This window comes from Pongo abelii, chromosome 21 (assembly GCF_028885655.2).
Source record: "Pongo abelii isolate AG06213 chromosome 21, NHGRI_mPonAbe1-v2.0_pri, whole genome shotgun sequence".
Lineage (NCBI taxonomy): Eukaryota > Metazoa > Chordata > Mammalia > Primates > Hominidae > Pongo > Pongo abelii.
The window spans coordinates 15777022-15800185 of NC_072006.2; positions in this window are offsets into that span (position 1 = coordinate 15777022).

Here is a 23164-nt window from a genome sequence, read left to right on the forward strand (position 1 = left end):
AGATTCAGCTATAGCTCATATGTCGTAAAAACCTAGGCCAGCTGAGGGGAAAACACTCTCCCCAGGGATCCATCTGATTTATAAATAAACAAGAGCTACAGCTGTGGGGGTCATGAAATGGAGCCCTCTGTGATTCTACAGGGAGGCTTCACACAGGATCTCTTCCGAAGACAAGGAGAACTTAAGGAACAAGAGTGTGTGTATGCCACAAAGTGATACTTCTAGTCTCAGCTCACTTTGAAAGGAACCCCTTAAGAACTTTACCCATAAAACTTCTTGAGTGAATTTGAGTCAGTTAAGCTAACTCAATTTGGTAGAAAATCATGCAACATTGCTGAAATTAACAGCCTCTCCAGCTAACAGGTAGAGAAACTCTAGAAACGACCCAATGGCATTGCATTTATAGTGAAGAAAGAAAAATAAGCTGAGCCTCAGTTCAGAAAAGATTGGGGGCATTTTTGCAAAGCCTCTCATAAACACAAGCGACAAGTCCATTTAAAATCCTAAATGAATGCTCAGAAAAATATCCAGGTTTCCCAATGTTAACCAACTGTTTGCTCACATCTATATGATTAATACATATCCTAAAGCTGAGATTTAATTTTTCCAGGATGCAAAGCCTGGTGCTTCAGCTGGTATTGTAATCCCCTATTTGGAAATTGCGAAGTTATGAAGAGAAGCCTCCCTCAAGACAACATCAAATAAAATTAGTCAAATACAGAGAAGGATACTATCATTTTCAAGATCACATGAAGGTATTTTTTAATTGAGAAGACATTTTAAAGGATGCTTATAAAAGAGATATAGTGAAAAACAAAAGTTATCCCATATTTTAGATAGGCTTTTATGTTTACTGTCTTTCAGAAGTAAAACTTTCAAGTCACATATTTGTTCAGTAAAGATTTGCATGATTAGTTTGCTAGACACTCTTCTAGACACTAATGATATAACTGTGCTAAAGACAGCTAGCTGGGCTCCTGCCTCTTTGAGGTTACCAATCTTGGCCACAGGGGGTAGGGGAGAGACTTCATATTGTGCATGGATGACTACTATTTTTTAAAAGGTATTAGTTGACTGACACAATCGTTCATGCCTGTAATCCCAACACTTTGAGAGGCCAAGGCAGGAGGATCACTTGAAACCAGGAGTTTGAGACTGACCTACAAAGCTAGACCCTGTCTCTACAAAAAACAAACAACAACAAAAAAATTTTAGTTAAAAACTGAAAGGATTTTAATAGTTAAAAATCAGAAGGATCAAAAGCGAAGATGTTGAAGGATTCTGAGGAGTGAGCAAGGTTGTGTGTTTCCAGGTATTGAAAGACATCCCTTCCCCATACCAGGTCTCCAAATGAACCAAGGAAATACCTGGCCTCTCTCACCTGAACAATAGCTAAGTAATGATACCTAACTCATAGGGTTGCCACAGAGTATGTGTGCAAAGGCTGGTGGCACCCATGATAATCTGGTGTGACCTGCTGTTATATTATTAAGGAACTCACATAATACAGTACTTGGCACTAGAAGATAGTCTGTAAATATTAATTAACTTTTCTTACTAGACAGCTACACACACAGACAAACACATACCACCTTAAGCCAGGTTCTCCACATGGGCGGTGCATGACAATCCATTGGGTAAAAAAGAAAATATCAGGACATCTATTTGTAAGTTTTACTTAAAAATGGCAAAGTGATTAAGTTTTACTGAAATACATTATACTGATTGACAATAGTGCCCTTCCTGGGTCTGTGTGTCACAGTCTTGCAGAATTGGTACCAGAGGTTCCCCTAAGGGAATATGGGAATTCCTCCACTCCAGCTGAGAGTGGCACGCCCACTTGGTGGCTTCTGTGAGCCTCATTCAATGAATGCACAGATTATATGAATCCAGCTTTAGCTAAATAACTTTCTCAACTTGGGGAAGTGGCTTAAAAATATTCTAGACAAGAAACATGGATTGAAGATAATCCTAATATCACAAGCAGAAAGGATGAAAATAAATGGTAGAACTGACCCTTCTATTCCCACTACTTCCCATTAGCCTCATTACAAGGTAAAAATTATAATAATCTAATTAGTATGAGAAGAATTCAGCCCAAAATATTGAACTTATATTGAAGACTACTGATAATGAGCATATCCAACCACTGTTATAGAGAATGAATTCCATGTATGTGTGGTGGTTTGAAGATTTGAGGTGAAGGTGATGGAAAGTCACGCTGATAACCAAGACCTACATATAGTAAGCATCTGGTGTGCAGAAGCAAATATCTATGAGACTTCTAAGCAATGTTTACAATTGTGAGATACTCAGTTCAGTATTTTATCAAAGTTTCACACAGATTACTGAAAAATATTGAAGTTTTTAAATAAAGAAAGACAAAAAAGCTACCTACCATTGAGTAAACCCTTCTCTTTATGCCCCAGTAAAAATAGCTGCAATAATACAGAAACGACAACACGGCGGCAAGTTAAAATGCCTGCCTTTATTAGCAACACGGTTGGAAATGCATAGCGAACAATGCTGAAGATTTAAAGATACACACATTAGAACAAATTATGCTTTACCAAGGTTTGCCAGAGAATTGAATGAAAGTACAGCTATTTCCAACATGTCTCGCTTTGTGGTGTTTGCTAGATTCCATTTCAATAGTGAAATACACCAAAGGCCATTTTTTTTATGAGCCACTAAACCATTACAGTCTCAATAGTAAATGACCGAAAAAGTGTTTAGGGTGGAAATCTGTTAAGTGTAATCACTAGTGGTGGAATGGCTGAATTATTGTTTGTTTTTGAAGAAAAAAATTACAGTAAAGTTAACAAAGAAAGCACAACCATCAAATCCATTTACTGTGTCGTTCTTAGCAAATAGTGAAGCAAGATGAAGAAAACAACAGATGTCACCTATGAGGTTAAATTTATAAAAACGAGACTTGCCAAATATGATTGAATCTTTAACACATTTTATAATGAGAGTAGAAATGACCCCAAGAAATCTTCGGACCACACAGACTGTCCTTTGGACAATGTACCTAAAAGAACAGGGAAACTAAAAGAGTTCCAGATTTCTGGACTTCTCTGTGATGACAAGTAGCTGTCAATACTATGTGACCTCACACACATTTTTCAAGTAAGCAAGCACACAATCTATTACTATAGTGTAAAAGAGAAAGGAAGTTCTCTTTGTTTACCAAGGAGTGAAAAGTAGCTGCTTTTAAAAGAAAATATATCCCATAATGAGGCATTTTGAACAGTGTGTGTTTGGAAACATTTCCACTGTCACACAAATATACTTATTACCCAAAACTCCCATATTTGCACCCTCACAAACAGAATTTTTAACTTGTTATAAGGTCTTCTAAACAAAGAATTTTTCTTCATTCTGAGCAGATTTTTGAAAATATAAAAATGCAATACTTTTCAATCATTTTGTAAGACTGATATCAAGAAAGCTATAGTTTACTTAGCCAAATTCGAATAAAAATTTTTGAAAATTGAAAGATGTGATTACAAATGTGTTTTGTCACTTAGCCCAGCCATTGATGCACTTCTTCCATTTGGATATATAAAACTTTGTGAGGTTTATTTTTTTGAGACATTAAAAGCAAGAACTGAAATAAATTGAACTTAGAATCTGACCTTCAAATTTACTGTCTTACTCACAGAGATCAATTATCCCTTAATATCATCAAATAACCATTGATGTTCAAGTTTCCAATTGTTTCATAAATGTCATAATTTTTTAGTTTGTTTCTTTAAAGTATGTTTATTTAAATAAAGCCATGCGATGCATTTGATTGTTCTGTCAGATCTATTTTATTTTGTAGGACTTCCACTCACATCTCTCCTTTCTTTGTAATCTATTTGTTGAGGAAAGTAGGTTGATTGGCCCATATTACTTCATATAAGCTGAATTTTGCTGGATTCATCTCCATTGTATAGTCTATAAAATTCCTCAGTCCTCTGTATTTCCTGGGGAAAAAAATTATGGTTGCATATACAAGCTGCTCTTTTTTTTTTCTTGGTAAAACTACTTTATAGTAGAGTGGGTATTTCCACCAGTAGGCACATAATGTCTGGTTCTCATCCTTTTGGTCATAACAGGCATTGACAGATCTCTTTTTAAAATAATACTTTATTATAAAATGTGTGATATAAACAGAAAGTGTAAAACATACAGTTCAAAGAAAAATAAACATCCACATACCTACTACCCAGATTAAGAAATTGAATAAACTGTGTACAGTTCATATCTTCTTAGCTTCCCTTTCTCATCTCTCCCCAGAGACAAACAACAGAACTTCTGTATTAGTTATTTTTTGATTTTTCACTTCAATACATCTAACACCTGAGTCTGTATTCCTAAACAATATATTGCCACATTTTTTAACTAGGTAGGAAGTACACGTTTCTCTGTGTGAAGGAAGGACACTATTATCACTGTGAAATGAAGGCTTCTAGAGGAAATAAACTCAAGAGATCTTCTGGGATATAGTTTGTCATCAGCTATCCATGCAGTTTATAAGAGTCCCTTTTGAAAAAAATCAGAGGGCAAGACTTTGAATAAAAACCTAGAAAACTTGAAGCTTTGTACAATGAGGGTGTCTGGAAGGAATTCAATGGGACCAGTATTGAATGCCTTCCCAGAATATGGTCAATGAGCATGGGTCACTTTATATTTTCTATTTCTAAATTCACCATGCCCTTCCTTGGTCTTTCAGGCATAGGTCCAGGCAGAAGACTCTGTGAGCTGAAATGAGTGCTCTCAGTCCAGGCTGCAAGGCTGCAGGGCAGGAACTTCTTCAGTAGATGATCAGCGTGAACCAAAGGCTTATCAAAATTTGGGCTAGGCTAGCCTAGATGTTCTGTCTTCACATTAAAATACAAATTATACAATGGCAGTGACTATCTGGACGTTCTGTTACAAGTTGACTCTTGAGTCATTCTGAGCTATCTGTACTAGTTACTCTCTGTGTTTGGCACACAGCCATCACCCTGGGATCCTTGTTCTCCATCCTTCTGGAGACTTCCTCTTATGATGGTCCTCTTATAATATAGTGGGATGCAGCAATAAAAGTATTTATGAAATTAAAAATAAAATTCAATAAGATACAGCAATAAAATGAAGAAACTATTTCTACATGCAAAAACATAGGTAAATCTCACCAACTAATGTTGAAAGAAGCCAGCATGCATGTTTTGGGCATCCATGTCTTCTTTCTTTGTTTACTCCCTAATTTTGGTGGAGCACACCCTCTAGTAGCTTTTCTGAGAAAAGTTATTTGGAATGTAAATTTCCTTTCTTAATATGTCTTTATTCTACCTTCATGCTTATTTGATAGTTTCACTGTTAAAGAGTTTTAGGTTGAAAAGCTCTTCGTTTTAATGTCAAAAGCATTACTCCATTGACATTTTTATTCCCGTTCATTTGTATAACACCTAGTTTTTATTTTCTAGTAGCTTCTCATCATCCCTGGTATTTCACAATGATGAAATTCCACTGCACTAATAATTGTTGGGAACATTCAATCTGGTAACTTCTTCCCTTTGTTATTTTTTTTCTTAAATTGTTTCAATTTTTCTCCTTCCCTTGATTTCTAGAATAGTATTATTTGGATGTTGAATCTCTGAACTGGTCCTCTAATTTTCTTTTTCTACTGTTCTCCATTTCCTTGCTCTGGGATCAAGGATATTTCCTCAACTTTATTTTCCAAGCCTTCTATTTTTATTTCTGCTATCATATATTTAATGTTTGAAATTTTCCAAAGATTCTTTTCTAAGAAAGCTTTTTATTGAAAAAGAACATCATATAAAAATTTGCAGAAACTGTATATATAGTTTAAATTTTTTTTTTTTTTTTTTTTGAGACAAGGTCTGGCTTTATCACCCAGGCGGGAGTACAGTGGCACCATCTCTGCTCACAGCAACCTCCACCTCCTGGGCTCAAGCCATCTTCCCACCTCAGCCTCCCAAGTAGCTGGGACTGCAGGCATGTGCCACCATGCCTGAGCTAATTTTTGTATTTTTTGTAGAGATGGGATTTCGTCATGTTGCCCAACCTGGTCTCCAACTAATGAGCTCAAGCAGTCTCCCCATTCAGCCTCCCAAAGTGCTGGGATTACAGGCATGAGCCACCATACCTGGCCAATAAATTTTTAAAAATTAAATACACTTGCCTAACTACCACACAAGTGAGGAAATAGTAACGTATCAAAACCAAGAAATTTTCCTCCTCCCCATATTTGACCCTCAACAAAGATAATCACTATTGTACCCTTTATCACCATTGATAAGTTTTGCCTGTTTATGAACTTTATAGAAATAGAAACATACAATATACAATACATCCCTTTAGGTCTGGCTTCTTTTGTTCAACATTAGTTGGTGAGATTTATCTATGTTTTTGCATATAGAAATAGTTTCTTCATTTTATTGCTGTATCTTATTGAATTTTATTTTTAATTTGATAACTATTTTTATTGCTGCATCCCAATATATTATTATGCCAAAATTTACTTACTCCTTCTATTCTTAATAGACTGTTGAGTTATTTCTAGTTTGAAGTATTTGAATAATGCAGCTATCAGCAATCTTGTACAAGCCTTTTGAGCACATGGGCACATATTTTTGTTGTCTATATAGGAGTGGAACTCTTAGGTCATGATGGCAGGGCAGGCAAGACCCAAACTGGGGCTTAGCCCAGGAAGGTTCTTGTCTTTGCTCAGGAAAGAATTCAAGAGCGAGCCAGTGGTAGAAGAAAACAGCTGTATTGAGATGGCAATGTTCAGCTCCGTGACTCTTCCTGTGGAGCAGGGCCACCCCATAGGCATTGTGTGCTAAGAGTAGCAGCTCAAAGGCAGTTTTGCAGTCATATTTATACCCATTTTGAAAATGGGTATAAATTTATCCTACTTATTTATCTGTAGATTGCTGTAACTTGTTTATGTACATGTGGATTATGCAGAAAATTTCCAGAAAAGGGTGGTAACTTCCAGGTCATCAGTTCATTGCCATGGAAAGGGGCAGTAACTTTCTGGTGTCGCCATGGCAATGGTAAACCAGCATGGCACACTGGTAGGCATGTTTTATAGTGCTCCAGCCACACTGTTTTAGCTAGTCCTCAATTTGGTCCAGCGTCCAAGCCTTGCCTCTGGAGTTGAGTACCACCTCCTAACTCAATAAGGTGTGTGTATATTCCTCTATAGTAGATGTTCACATGGATTTCAAAACTGGTGGTAAAAATTTACACTCCCATAATCAGTATATAAGAGTTCCAATTGTAGGCCGAGCACAGTGGCTGATGCTTATAATCCCAGCACTTTGGGAGGCCGAGGCAGGCGGCTCACCTGAGGTCAGGAGTTCGAGACCAGCCTGGCCAACATAGTGAAACCCCATCTCCAGTAAAAATACAAAATTAGCTGGGTGTGGTGGTGCATGCCTGTAATCCCAGCTACTCAGGAGGCTGAGGCAGGAGAATCACTTGAACCTGGGAGGTGGAGGTTGCAGTGAGCCAAGATCACGCCATTGCACTCCAGCCTGGGCAAAAAAGAGTAAAACTCCACTCAAAAAAAAAAAAAGAAAAGAAAAGAAGAGAAAGAGTTCCAATTGCTCTACATCCTCAACAACCCTTGGTATTGTCCTTTTTCTTTTTTAACTTGTGGGCATCTGGTAGGTATGTAATGGTAATTCACTGAGATTTTAATTTGCATTTCCCTGGTGTTTAGTGAAGTCGAGAAGCTCTTCACGTGTTTAAAAGCCTTTTATCCATTTTTTCAAATTGTGTGGTCTTTTCTAACTGACTTGTAGAATATTTTTCATATTCAATGTATCATTATCCGGTAATACATATTACTACAAATATCTTCTGCCACTCTGTGGCTTGACTTTTCACTTTATTCTTTTATGGTTAGTGATTATTGCATCCATTTAAGAAATATTAGGCCGGGTGTGGTGACTTCACACCTGTAATCCCAGCACTTTGGGAGGCCGAGGTGGGCAGATCACTTTGAGCTCAAGAGTTCGAGACCAGCCTGGGCAACATGGTGAAACTCTGTCACCACTAAAAATACAAAAATTAGCCAGGCGTGGTGGCGCATGCTTGTAATCCCAGCTACTCGGGAGGCTGAGGTGGGAGAATTGCTTGAACCCAGGAAGTGGAGGTTGCAGTGAGCTGAGATTGTGCCACTGCACTCCAGCCTGGGTGGCTGAGCGACACTTCATTTCAAAAAAAAAAAAAAAAAGAAAAAAGAAACATTAGCTTTCCAAAGGCCATGAAGATATTTTTTGCTGTTACCTTCTAAATGTGTTTACCTTTAATATCTAGATGCACAACCCCCTTGGAAATCGTTTTTGTATATGATGTAAGCAGAATCATTTATTGAAAAAACCACCCTTCCCCTACTGTGCTCTCGTGGCACTTTTGCAATACAATTAAGAGACTGAATGTTTAGGAATCTGCTTCTAGACCCTTGATTTCACTGGCCTATTTGTCTCTCTTGCATCTGTTCCATACCGTCTTCTTATAAAGCACCAGTAATTAAATGAATCCATCATCTTGGTTCTTCTTCACAAGTGCCTTGGCTATTTCTGGTCCTTTGCATTTTCATATGCATTTTAGAATCAACTTAAAGATTTGCACACACACAAGAAAACCCTGCTGGTTTTTATTATGATTGCGTTGACTCTATTGATTAATTTTTAAAAAATTAGCAGCTGCATAGTGTTAAGCCTTTCAATTCATTAATGTATTTCGGTAACATTGTGTAGCTCTCTGTGTCAATCTCTTGCACATCCATATTCCTAAATATTTCATTTTTAATGCTATCAGAAATCATTGTTTTATAAAATTTGATATTCTAATTATTGCTAATATATAGAAATTAGACTGATTTTGCTATTTTGTTATTATATTCTGCAGCCTTGCTAAGTCCATTTATTTATCCTACTTATTTATCTGTAGATAACTTTAACTTTTTTATGTACATGTCATGTGTTTTTATTTCTTCCTTTTTTTCTTCCTCTCTTCCTTCTCAGCATTCATAAGTTTTCTTTCTTTTTCTTCCCAATTTTCACTGACCAGAACCACCAGTATTATGTTGCATAAATGGGATGCTAGCAGCATCCTTTTTTTCCCTCAATCACCAGGGGAAAGCTTTTAATAATTCACCATTAACTGTGATGTTTTCTGTGGGGCTTATACAAATACATAATATTAGATTAGAAGTTCTCTGTAAAGGTTCTCTACCAATTTCATGAATCCAGACAAAACACTCACAGGACAAGCCAGGCAGAACAGTGTTATTACTCAGATAGACAGCAAGAGCAAACAGATTTTTAGGCTCCATGGCCAGCCAGTTCTCTAAGGCTCAGGAAAGCTGCCCAGGATGGATGGAGTCTCGTCCGCACATAACCCACATTGCACTGCAACTGAAGGAAATCGAAAGCGCTCCGCCCTGAGTTTCCACACCCTGCGCACCACTTGGCTCACTGAGCACAAGCATTGCAGGACATCCTATTCTAGGAGGAATCATGACATAGCCTGGACTGTTGTGGACACCTCCTTATCTCAAGATGTTGCATTTTCAGTTCATTCTGCCTAAGAATTGCAGGCAAGAGGGGGATAAGCTCAGTTGGCGAAGGTCGTCCAGGGACCTGTCCTTCTGCATTCTCATATATTCCTAGTATGGTGTGAGTTATTTAATGATGAATTTAAATTAATGCTTTTTTTTGCTTTTATTGAGATAATCTTTTGATATTTTTCTCATTTATCTCTGTTAACATAGTAAATGACATCAGTTGATTTTCAAATATTCAACCAACCTTGAATTTCTCACATCAACCCAATGTAATCATGATTATCTTTTTTTATATATATATACGTATATATATACGTATATATATATGGCTGAATTTGAATTGCTAATAATTTGGGATCTTTCATCAATATTTATGATAGATATTGCCCTATTTTCCCTTCCTCTTTTTATATTTTTATATCAAGGTTATTCTGGCTTTATAAAACAAGTTAGGAAGTGTCTCACCTTTTTCTCTTCTCTGAGAGAGTTTATATAAGTTTAGTGTTATATCATCCTTACACATTTGAAATATTTCAACAGTGAAGCCATCCGTCTTGGCATTTTATTGGAAAGTTTTCAAATAACAAATTCAATTTCTTTAATAAATCTAAGAGAAGTATTCAGATTTCTATTTCATCATGTGTACTTCATGTTTGGTAATTTGTATTTTTCAAGGAAATTGAAAAATTAGATGAATTGTATAATTCATCTGAATTCCGAACTTATTGGCATGAGTTGTTCAAAATGCTCTTTTATGATCTTTCTAATATATGAAAGATCTGTAGTGATGGTCTCTTTCTCATTGTTTAAAAGTAGTAATTTGTGGCTTTTCTCTTCTTATTAAATCTTACTATAAATTTAATTATTTTCTTAAGTTTTTTCATTGAGCTTTTTCCTGGGTTGATTTTCTCTGTTATGCCTGTTTTCTATTTAATTAATTCTGATGTTATCTTTCTTCTTTCTTTCCATCCATTTTCTTTAGGTGTAATTCAATGTTTTTCTTAACTTCAGGAGAGAGAGAATTAGAACATAAATTGTCTTTTATAAATTATGCATTAGGAGCTACAAATTTCCCTCCAAGAACAGCTTTAGCCACCTTTCACGAGTTTCATGTGCCACATTTCACTGTTATTTGGTTCATAGTATTTTCCAATGCCCATTGTGATTTCTTCTTTAAACTATGGGTTATTTAGAAGAACAAGAAGAACACTGCTTAATTTCCAATAGAGATTTTCCTAATTATCTTTTGTTATTGATTTTTAGCTTAGTTCCACTGAAGTCAGAGAATATGCTCCCTATGTTTTTAATATTGTGAAATAAAGCTTGATTTATGACCCTAATTTATCATCATTGTTGTTAAATGTTACATATAATATACCTGAAAAGTATGTCTATCTCCAATTTTTGCTTGAAATATTCTACATATGTTATTAAGTCCATGTTGGTTGTCCAAATCTAGAATTTTACTGATTTTTCTTTCTCTTTGTTCTATCATTACTGAGAGAGTTTTAAAAATTTTGTAGCTATGACTATGATGTCTTTTTTTTGTTCTATCACTTCACACAGTTTGTAACTGGATTATTAACTGCATACAAACTTAGGATTGTTAGGTCTTCCTGTTGGATTAAACATTTTATCATTGTGGAAGTTTCCCCTTTATCTCGAATAATTCCTCCTCCTTGAAGTCTTGTGACTTTGTTTTTTGTCTAGTATTAACACAGCTGGATCAAATGGTATTTCCAGTTCTAACTCTTTGAGGAATCATCACACTGTCTTCCACAAGGGTTGAACTAATTTACCCTCCCACCAACAGAGTGTAAAAGCATTCCCTTTTCTCTGCAACCTCACCAGCATCTGTTGTTTCTTGACTTTTTAATAATCACCATTCTGATTGGCATAAGATGCCATCGCATCCTGTACATGTACCCTGGAACTTAAAATAAATAAAATTTAAGTTAATTTAAGTTAATTTAAAAATATAGCTATACCAGCTCTCTTTTTGTTAGTGTTTGCATGATATATTTTTCAGACTTCTATTTTCAGACTTTCTGTGTCCTAATATTACAGCTATGTCTTATTTAAGCAGCACAGCACTGAATTTTTGATGCACTATGACAATATTGATTTTTAATTAAAACATTTAGTCTGTTTGTATTTGATGTATACACTAATATATTTGGGTTTAAGGCCAGCATATTACAATTTGTTTTCTATCCGTCCTACCTATTGTTTATTTCTTTTGTCTTTTTTGTTGTCTTCTTTTGGATTAACCAAGTTAATGGAAAATTATTCCATTAAATGGAATTCCCAAAAATTAAAATTATTCCATTTTTACCCTCTATTAATAAGTTATACCTTCTTTCATTATTTGTTGTTTGACCTACAGATTACAACATGCACCTTGATAGATCCTGATAAATCTACAGGATCAAAATGCTATAAATTAGTATCGTACAGTTTTCAGAGAATTAACACTCATGAAGGCAGGAGGAAAATTACTTCAGAGAAAAGCACAGAAATGAAGAAAGAAATGAAAGGTAGAAGAAACAAAGGATAAGAAATGGTAAATATGTGTGGAAAGTCTAAAGTAGTGGTTCTCATCTGAAGTCAGTTTTGCTTACTGGGGGACACTGGCACTGACTGGAGGCACTTTTGAGGCCCATAACCTAGGGTGGGGAGGATGCTACTGGTATATAGGGGGTGGAGACTGGGGATGCTGATAAACATCTTACAATGCCTAAGGCAGCTCCTACACAAAGAAGTATCTAACCTAAAATGTCAACAGTGCCAGGTTTGAGAAACCCTGATCTAAATGAATATTGAATGTACAAAATACCAAAAATAATATTGTCTTGTGAGGTTAAAATACTTAACTAAAAGCCAACAATAGCACAAGAGGTCAGAGAGAGTAAATGGAGTTAGTGATCTAAAATTCTTTAATTGTCTGAAAATTGTACGATACTAATTTATAGCATTTTGATCCTGTAGATTTATCAGGATGACGAGTTGGTGGGTGCAGCGCACCAGCATGGCACATGTATACATATGTAACTTACCTGCACATTGCGCACATGTACCATAAAACCTAAAGTATAATAATAATAATAATAATAATAAAAGAAAAAAATATAAAAAATTAAAAAATAAAAATAAATAAAGTCAGTTCAATCTTAGGAGAAATACAAGCAACCTTTATGCTAATATTGAGTAGCATATGAGAGTAAGGAATTTGTTTAATCTAACCCGCCCATCCTTAAAGCTGAAAAGTTTGTCTGCCTTGTCGTGTTATGTGTTTCAGCCGTGTGGGTAATTATTCTGTGCCAGCAAGTGTAGTGCCTGGAAATGAACAAAAGCTTCACCCGAAAGGATTTTTCTATCTTCCACTGGTAGAATTTGTACCAAAGCCTTAGTGTCACGAATATCCCATTGTACATTTTCTATTTTTTTTACCTAATAGACTTAATACTGAAAAATAGGAGGAAAGGAAAAATGTTTCTATAACTCCCATATTTACACATATGCATCACACCATTTCTGACACATTCTGTAGACTTACAGACATTTTAAATGTAGCTTTTTTAATAACATTGAATGCTTTCAAATATTGATTATTCAGCAGTATTTCTTCCTTCCCTCTGTGGTTTTAGCCTATCCTGTGGTGTGTGTTGACGAAAAGTCTTGTAATAGATTGAGCCTTCACTGAAATTTATTGTCCTTTTTAGATGATATATATAAATATCCTAAATGAAATGTTGGCACCACAACCGAAGTACTAAAATATGTCATCATTTCTCTCCAGCAACTTCATATTTTACCTGTGTTTGATGTTAATGTGAATGTTACATTTGGGCTTAATAAATATATACGTTAAGAAGAAAAGTAAAAAAAAAAAAAAAAAAAGAATATTTCAAGCAAAAATTGGAGATAGCCATACTTTTCAGGTATATTATATGTAACATTTAACAACAATGATGATAAATTAGGGTCATAAATCAAGCTTTATTTCACAATATTAAAAACATAGGGAGCATATTCTCTGACTTCAGTGGAACTAAGCTAAAAATCAATAACAAAAGATAATTAGGAAAATCTCTATTGGAAATTAAGCAGTGTTCTTCTTGTTCTTCTAAATAACCCATAGTTTAAAGAAGAAATCACAATGGGCATTGGAAAATACTATGAACCGAATAACAGTGAAATGTGCCTTAAAACATTGTCTTTTCATGTTCATTCTTAAGGATATTTTCATTAGGTATAGAATTCTGATTTGCAGTTATTTCCTTTCAGTGCTTTACCTTCAAAAAAGCAACAATTAGACTTATAGTTAATTTTTCAACAGAAATTTTGAAACTGTTAATCCACCACCACCAGCATCCTCCTCAGCTATTTTTAAGATTTTCTCTTGGTCTTCAGTTTTCATCAGTTTCAGCATGCTATCCTTAGGTACGGTTTCTTTGTATTCATCCTGTCTGAGGTTTATAGTGCTTTTTAAATCTGTGGCTCAATATCATTGATCAGCTTTGGACTATTCTTAGTCACAATCTCTTCAAATATTGGCTCTGCTCCATTCTTTTCTCCTCCTCTCTCTGGGACTCCAAATTCATATGCTCAGAATTGTTCACTGTGTCCTGTATATCCTTGGTGTTTTGATATGGAGCTTGCTGACTTTCAGCCTCACTCCTAAGTGATCGGAGTAGGTTCTCTGTTGACAAACCCATATATGCATCTTTGGGTTTTTCTTTTTGTGCTGCTCAGATTTCCAGGAAAGGCTTCTTCCAGTCTTCTACCTGGAGGGTGAAGATTTGACTTCTAGCTTTCTGAGAGCCTTCAAAAGAATGAGAATCTCAGCATGTAGCATTCATCTAAGCATTTGATAGCTTAATCCTGGTGTGTTCATTATGGTATTATTGTATTAATTGTAGCTGGCATCTTCCTGTCTAATAACCCCCTGTTTTACTTATTCCACAATATCTTTATATTAAAGGTACTGAGTTTAAAATATCTCTGCTAAATATAATGATTGCTGCAACTTTGGGTATAAAACTTGTATCAGCCAATAGATGTTCTCTTCTGTTCTTAACTTCCTAAAGTGATCATAAATGGGTATTGAGACTTAACAAGTGCTTTTTCTGCATCAACAAATCACATGATTTTCTCTATTTTATTATTATGGCAAATCTACCATCCTTACTTTCCTGGAATAAACCCTACTTGATTCTGAAATATTTTATATACTGTTGGATTCAGTTGACTGGTTTTGTTTTTGTTTTTGTTTTTGGATTTCTGCACCTACGTTCATAAGTGAAACGGGCCTGTGATCTTTCTTTGTATTGTCCTCAGTCAAGTCGTGTAGCCAAAATGATGATATAAAATGGATCAGGCAGCTTTTTTTCTTTCCACTATTTTCTGGAACACATTATATAAAAGAGGAATTAGCTGCTCCTTGGAATTTTATTTTTAGAATTCACGTTAACCATCTAGGCATGTGAGGTTATTAGTCCGTTCTCACACTGCTAATAAAGACATATACAAGACTGAGTAATTTACAAAGGAAAAAGAGGCTTAATTGGCCGAGTGCTGTGGCTCACGCCTGTAATCCTAGCACTTTGGGAGGCCGAGGTGGGCGGATCACGAGGTCAGGAGTTCGAGACCGGCCTGGCCAACATGGTGAAACCCCCTCTCTACTAAAAAGTACAACAATTAGCCTGGCGTGGTGTAAAGACTTGATAAAGACTCAAGACCCATCAGTGTGCTGTATTCAGGAAACCCATCTCACGTGCAGAGACACACATAGGCTCAAAATAAAAGGATGGAGGAAGATCTACCAAGCAAATGGAAAACAAAAAAAGGCAGGGGTTGCAATTCTAGTCTCTGATAAAACAGACTTTAAACCAACAAAGATCAAAAGAGACAAAGAAGGCCATTACATAATGGTAAAGGGATTAATTCAATGAGAAGAGCTAACTATCCTAAATATATATGCACCCAATACAGGAGCACCCAGATTCATAAAGCAAGTCCTGAGTGACCTACAAAGAGACTTAGACTCCCACACATTAATAATGGGAGACTTTAACACCCCACTGTCAACATTAGACAGATCAACGAGACAGAAAGTCAACAAGGATACCCAGGAATTGAACTCAGCTCTGCACCAAGCGGACCTAATAGACATCTACAGAACTCTCCACCCCAAATCAACAGAATATACGTTTTTTTCAGCACCACACCACACCTATTCCAAAATTGACCACATACTTGGAAGTAAAGCTCTCCTCAATAAATGTAAAAGAACAGAAATTATAGCAAACTATCTCTCAGATCACAGTGCAATCAAGCTAGAACTCAGGATTAAGAATCTCACTCAAAACCGCTCAACTACGTGGAAACTGAACAACCTGCTCCTGAATGACTACTGGGTACATAACGAAATGAAGGCAGAAATAAAGATGTTCTTTGAAACCAACGAGAACCAAGACACAACATACCAGAATCTCTGGGATGCATTCAAAGCAGTGTGTAGAGGGAAATTTATAGCACTAAATGCCCACAAGAGAAAGCAGGAAAGATCCAAAATTGACACCCTAACATCACAATTAAAAGAACTAGAAAAGCAAGAGCAAACACATTCAAAAGCTAGCAGAAGGCAAGAAATAACTAAAATCAGAGCAGAACTGAAGGAAATAGAGACACAAAAAACCCTTCAAAAAATAAATGAATCCAGGAGCTGGTTTTTTGAAACGATCAACAAAATTGATAAACCGCTAGCAAGATTAATAAAGAAAAAAAGAGAGAAGAATCAAATAGATGCAATAAAAAATGATAAAGGGGATATCACCACCGATCCCGCAGAAATACAAACTACCATCAAAGAATATTACAAACACCTCTACGCAAATAAACTAGAAAATCTAGAAGAAATGGATAAATTCCTGGACACATACACCCTCCCAAGACGAAACCAGGAAGAAGTTGAATCTCTGAATAGACCAATAACAGGAGCTGAAATTGTGGCAATAATCAATAGCTTACCAACCAAAAAAAGTCCAGGACCAGATGGGTTCACAGCCGAATTCTACCAGAGGTACAAGGAGGAGCTGGTACCATTCCTTCTGAAACTATTCCAATCAATAGAAAAAGAGGGAATCCTCCCTAACTCATTTTATGAGGCCAGCATCATCCTGATACCAAAGCCTGGCAGAGACACAACCAAAAAAGAGAATTTTAGACCAATATCCTTGATGAACATTGATGCAAAAATCCACAATAAAATACTGGCAAACAGAATCCAGCAGCACATCAAAAAGCTTATCCACCATGATCAAGTGGGCTTCATCCATGGGATGCAAGGCTGGTTCAATATATGCAAATCAATAAATGTAATCCAGCATATAAACAGAACCAAAGACAAAAACCACATGATTATCTCAATAGATGCAAAAAAGGCCTTTGACAAAATTCAACAACCCTTCATGCTAAAAACTCTCAATAAATTAGGTATTGATGGGACATATCTCAAAATAATAAGAGCTATCTATGACAAACCCACAGCCAATATCATACTGAATGGGCAAAAACTGGAAGCATTCCCTTTGAAAACAGGCACAAGACAGGGATGCCCTCTCTCACCACTTCTATTCAACATAGTGTTGGAAGTTCTGGCCAGGGCAATTAGGCAGGAGAAGGAAATAAAGGGTATTCAATTAGGAAAAGAGGAAGTCAAATTGTCCCTGTTTGCAGATGACATGATTGTATACCTAGAAAACCCCATTGTCTCAGCCCAAAATCTCCTTAAGCTGATAAGCAACTTCAGCAAAGTCTCAGGATACAAAATCAATGTACAAAAATCACAAGCATTCTTATACATCAATAACAGACAAACAGAGAGCCAAATCATGAGTGAACTCCCATTCACAATTGCTTCAAAGAGAATAAAATACCTAGGAATCCAACTTACAAGGGATGTGAAGGACCTCTTCAAGGAGAACTACAAACCACTGCTCAACGAAATAAAAGAGGATACAAGCAAATGGAAGAACATTCCATGCTCATGGGTAGGAAGAATCAATATCGTGAAAATGGCCATCCTTCCCAAGGTAATTTATAGATTCAATGCCATCCCCATCAAGCTACCAATGACTTTCTTCACAGAATTGGAAAAAACTACTTTAAAGTTCATATGGAGCCAAAAAAGAGCCCGCATCGCCAAGTCAATCGTAAGCCAAAAGAACAAAGCTGGAGGCATCACACTACCTGACTTCAAACTATACTACAAGGCTACAGTAACCAAAACAGCATGGTACTGGTACCAAAACAGAGATATAGATCAATGGAACAGAACAGAGCTGTCAGAAATAATGCCACATATCTACAACTATCTGATCTTTGACAAACCTGACAAAAACAAGAAATGGGGAAAGGATTCCCTATTTAATAAATGGTGCTGGGAAAACTGGCTAGCCATATGTAGAAAGCTGAAACTGGATCCCTTCCTTACACCTTATACAAAAATCAATTCAAGATGGATTAAAGACTTAAACGTTAGACCTAAAACCATAAAAACCCTAGAAGAAAACCTAGGCATTACCATTCAGGACATAGGCATGGGCAAGGACTTCATGTCTAAAACACCAAAAGCAATGGCAAGAAAAGCCAAAATTGACAAATGGGATCTAATTAAACTAAAGAGCTTCTGCACAGCAAAGGAAACTACCATCAGAGTGAACAGGCAACCTACAAAATGGGAGAAAATTTTCGCAACCTACTCATCTGACAAAGGGCTAATATCCAGAATCTACAATGAACTCCAACAAATTTACAAGAAAAAAACAAACAACCCCATCAAAAAGTGGGCAAAGGATATGAACAGACACTTCTCAAAAGAAGACATTTATGTAGCCAAAAAACACATGAAAAAATGCTCACCATCACTGGCCATCAGAGAAATGCAAATCAAAACCACAATGAGATACCATCTCACACCAGTTAGAATGGCAATCATTAAAAAGTCAGGAAACAACAGGTGCTGGAGAGGATGTGGAGAAATAGGAACACTTTTACACTGTTGGTGGGACTGTAAACTAGTTCAACCCTTGTGGAAGTCAGTGTGGCAATTCCTCAGGGATCTAGAACTAGAAATTCCATTCGACCCAGCCATCCCATTACTGGGTATATACCCAAAGGACTATAAATCATGCTGCTATAAAGACACATGCACACGTATGTTTATGCAGCATTATTCACAATAGCAAAGACTTGGAACCAACCCAAATGTCCAACAATGATAGACTGGATTAAGAAAATGTGGCCCATATACATCATGGAATATTATGCAGCCATAAAAAATGATGAGTTCATGTCCTTTGTAGGGACATGGATGAAATTGGAAATCATCATTCTCAGTAAACTATCGCAAGAACAAAAAACCAAACACCACATATTCTCACTCATAGGTGGGAATTGAACAATGAGAACACATGGACACAGGAAGGGGAACATCACACTTCAGGGACTGTTGTGGGGTGGGGGGAGGGGGGAGGGATAGCATTGGGAGATATACCTAATGCTAGATGACGAGTTAGTGGGTGCAGCGCACCAGCATAGCACATGTATACGTATGTAACTTACCTGCACATTGCGCACATGTACCATAAAACGTAAAGTATAATAATAATAATAATAATAATAATAAACAATTAGCCTGGCGTGGTGGCACGTGCCTGTAATCCCAGCTACTCGGGGGAGCTGAGGCAGGAGAATCCCTTGAACCCGGGAGGCGGAGGTTGCGGTGAGCCGAGATCGCGCCACTCACTCCATCCTGGGCAACAGAGTGAGACTCTGTTTCAAAAAAAAAAAAAAATGGTTTAATTGACTCACAGTTCAGCATGGCTCGGGAGGCCTCAGAAAACTCACAATCATGGCGGAAGGGGAAGCAAACGTATCCTTCCTCAGATGGCAGCAGCAAGGAGAATTGGAACCCAGAGAAGGGGGAAGCCCCTTATAAAGCCACCAGCTCTCATGAGAACTTAGCCGCTATCACCAGAATAGCATGGGGGAAACTGCCCCCATGATTCAATTCCTCCCACCGGGTCCCTCCTATGACACGTGGGGATTATGGGAACTACAATTCAAGATGAGATTTGGGTGGGGACAAAACCAAACCACATCATGAGGTTTGGGAAAAAATAAGTCTTTGGCCAGTTTTAATTTATTTGATATCTATTGGTCTTTCGAGTTATCTCTTTGTCCTTACACTAATTTGGGGATATTATATATTTTTCTAGGAACTTAATTACTTCTGTAAGAGTTTTCATCCACTGGCATACATATATATTATTATTTTACTTTATTTAGATTCCTAGAGTGTCTGTGGTTATTTGCTCTTTCTCATTCTTCATTTGCAGAGATCAGATGTCAGCCTATCTTACTAATTTTTTTCAAAGAACTAGTTTTTTGTTTGAAAACTCATATTTAATTTTTTCTCTATATCATGAACGTCTGCCCTTTATTCATTTTTTTTGGACTTGCCCTATTGTGCCTTTTCAAAAGTTGTGAGTTGAACATTCACTATATTTATTATTAACCTTTCTGGTTTCCTTATTATTGTATTTAAAAGCTACAGAAAATCCTTGTAAGTGCTATGTTTAGTAATGAATCACTACTTTCAACTTTTGAAAAGTAGGATTTCATTATCATTCAGTCCTAAATATTCTTTCACTTATTGATTGATTTCTTTTTGAACTTGGTTCAACTAGTAATATATTTTTAATTTACAAATACATTGACTCTTTTGCTTTCATTTGTTATTAATTTCTACTGATTGCATTACGGCAGAGAAAGTAGCCATATAGAGAAAATACAGCTATTGGTTATTTGGAATGTATTGACACTGCCTTTATGGCTAATATATTGTTGATTTTCTTTTATTTTCCTTTATTTTTTTGAGACAAGATGTCACTCTGTTCCCCAGGCTGGAGTGCAGTGGGGCAATCGCAGCTCACTTCAGCCTCAATCTCCCAGGCTCAGGTGATCCTCCCACCTCAGCCTCCCAGGTAGCTGGGGCTACAGGAACACACCACCACACCCAGCTAATTTTTTGTACTTTTTTTTTTGTTGTTGTTTTTATATTGACAGAGTTTTGCCATGTTGCCCAGGCTGGTCTCAAATGGCTGGCCTCAAGCAATCCTCCCGCCTCAGCCCTGCAAAGTGCTGGGATTACAGGCATGAGCTACCACACCTGGCCTATTGTTGATTTTCATAAATGTTGTGTATGTGTGATTAAGAAGACTGTCTCTGTCTCTGTCTCTTTCTCTGTTTCTCTCTCTCTCTTTCTCTCTTTCAGTTCTATGACCTCGAGCAGGTATTATACTGTTCAAATTTTTGTATCTCTGCTTATTTTTAATCTACTTGATCTAATAGTTTCTGAAAGGGCTGTGTTAAAATCCTCAAAAACAACTGAAGGTTTATGTAATTCTCTTGCAGTGCTATCCGTTGTTGCTTGATATATAAAGGCCATATATAGTTATGGTGGATATATATCTTTGTTCTATTGTTCTTTTTGCAGTTATGTAGCATTTTGTTTTGTTGTAAATGAACTTTTTGCCTGTTATTTTTTTTTGAAAATTAAGATTAAAAAAAAAAGAAAATTAAGATTGCTACACCAACTTTCTTTGGGTTCATATTTGCCCATTACAGCTTTTTTCATCTTATTTCCAAACTTCCTTTACCTTTCCATTTTACGAGTGTCTCTTGTGTACAATATATTATAGAATTTTTAAATCCAATACATTTACTATAATTACTAATATATTAGAAATTAGTCTACCTTCTTATGTTTCCTTTTTTTGTCTTCCAATCAAATAGATTGAGTTTACTTCTGCTGACTTAGAATACAGTTTCCCCACTCCTTTTTATGACTGTATATTATTCCATTGTGTGAATTTTCCATAATTTATTTAATGAATCCACTACTGATGGACATTCAAGTTGTTTCCAACTGTATTCCAATCATACAATCATATTCTAGTTCAAACAGTGAAGAACATTGTTCATAGTTTCTTTTTTTTTTTTTTTGAGATGGAGTTTCACTCTGTTGCCCAGGCTGGAGCGTAGTGGCGTGATCTTGGCTCACTGCAACCGCCACCTCCCGGGTTCAAGCGATTCTCTTGTCTCAGCCTCCCTAGTAGCTGGGACTACAGGCACCTGCCACCATGCCCGGCTAATTTTTGTATTTTTAGTAGAGACGGGGTTTCACCATGTTAGCCAGGATGGTCTCGATCTCCTGACCTTGTGATCCGCCCACCTTGGCCTCCCAAAGTGCTGGGATTACAAGCGTGAGCCACTGTGCCCGGCCCCTTGTTCATAGTTTCTAATCCCAGCTCATCTTGCAGGTTTGTCTTTCTGGATGCCTCTGACCCCAAGCACTGGTGGCCCTCTCACAGGCTTTGTCTTAGGTTGAGTTCTCCAGAAGCAGGCCCTGAGATAAGGTTCATGCGAATGTGACTTACTAGAACCCAACCCCAGGAAAACCTGGTGGGAGAGTGGGGAGCAGAACCAGGAAGGAGGCCAAGTCAGGTGCAGTTTCAAGCTCATCATCAGGGAAAGTGACTTTTCTTCAGTCCACCCAACATGGGTCTTTCCTCACTGTGCCCAGACCAGGGCAAGCACACTACAGTGTTTATAGCCCTGCTCCATCTGGCATTGTTAAGGGGGACCCCTAAGGAGACATAAATTCCAGGCACTTCTGGTGAGCATCAATGGTGAAGAACCTTAAAGGCAGCCTGTGGACAGAGAGATGCAGGCAATGGCTTTGGGGAGCTAATATGCATGGGAATGCCCTGGCTGACATAACCTTGTCTGTTGCAGTGTCCTGGCTCCTAACTCAGTCTGAGCCAGTGAAGGAGAGTCAGGAATTTGAAGGAAGCTCTCTGATGTCTTCCATTTTCAGCCTTAGAACAATGATGGGCTTTAAAGCAAGGCACCTCTATGCAGACGCTTGTCTACCATGTATAGATCATGACATCATAGGCAGGACATCACTTACCTGTTTTGTTTTGTCTTGTTTTGTTTTTTCAGACTGAGTCTCGCTTCGTCGCCCAGGCTGGAGTGCAGTGGCACAATCTTGGCTCACTGCAACCTCTGCCTCCCGGGTTCAAGCAATTCTCCTGCCTCAGCCTCCCAAGTAGCTGGGATTACAAGCGCCCACCACCACGCCCGGCTAATTTTTGTATTTTTAGCAGAGGCGGGATTTCACCATGTTGGCCATGCTGGTCTCGAACTCCTCACCTCAAGTGATCCGCCTGCCATTTTAAGCCACATTTTCTTCATCTATAACTGGAGATGACACTAGTTCTTATAGCAGAAAGCTTGGCTTAGTGCCTGGCATAGAGTAAGTGGCCACACAAGTTCCTGTCGTTATTACTATTGTGGTGTTGTTGTTGTTATTGTTGTTGTTGTTGTTTAGAGACAGGGTCTCACTCTGTCGCCAGGCTGGAGTGAAGTAGTGAAATCACAGCTCACTGCATTCTCAAATTCCTGGGCTCAAGCCATCCTCATGCCTCAGCCTCCCAAAATAGCTAGGACTACAGG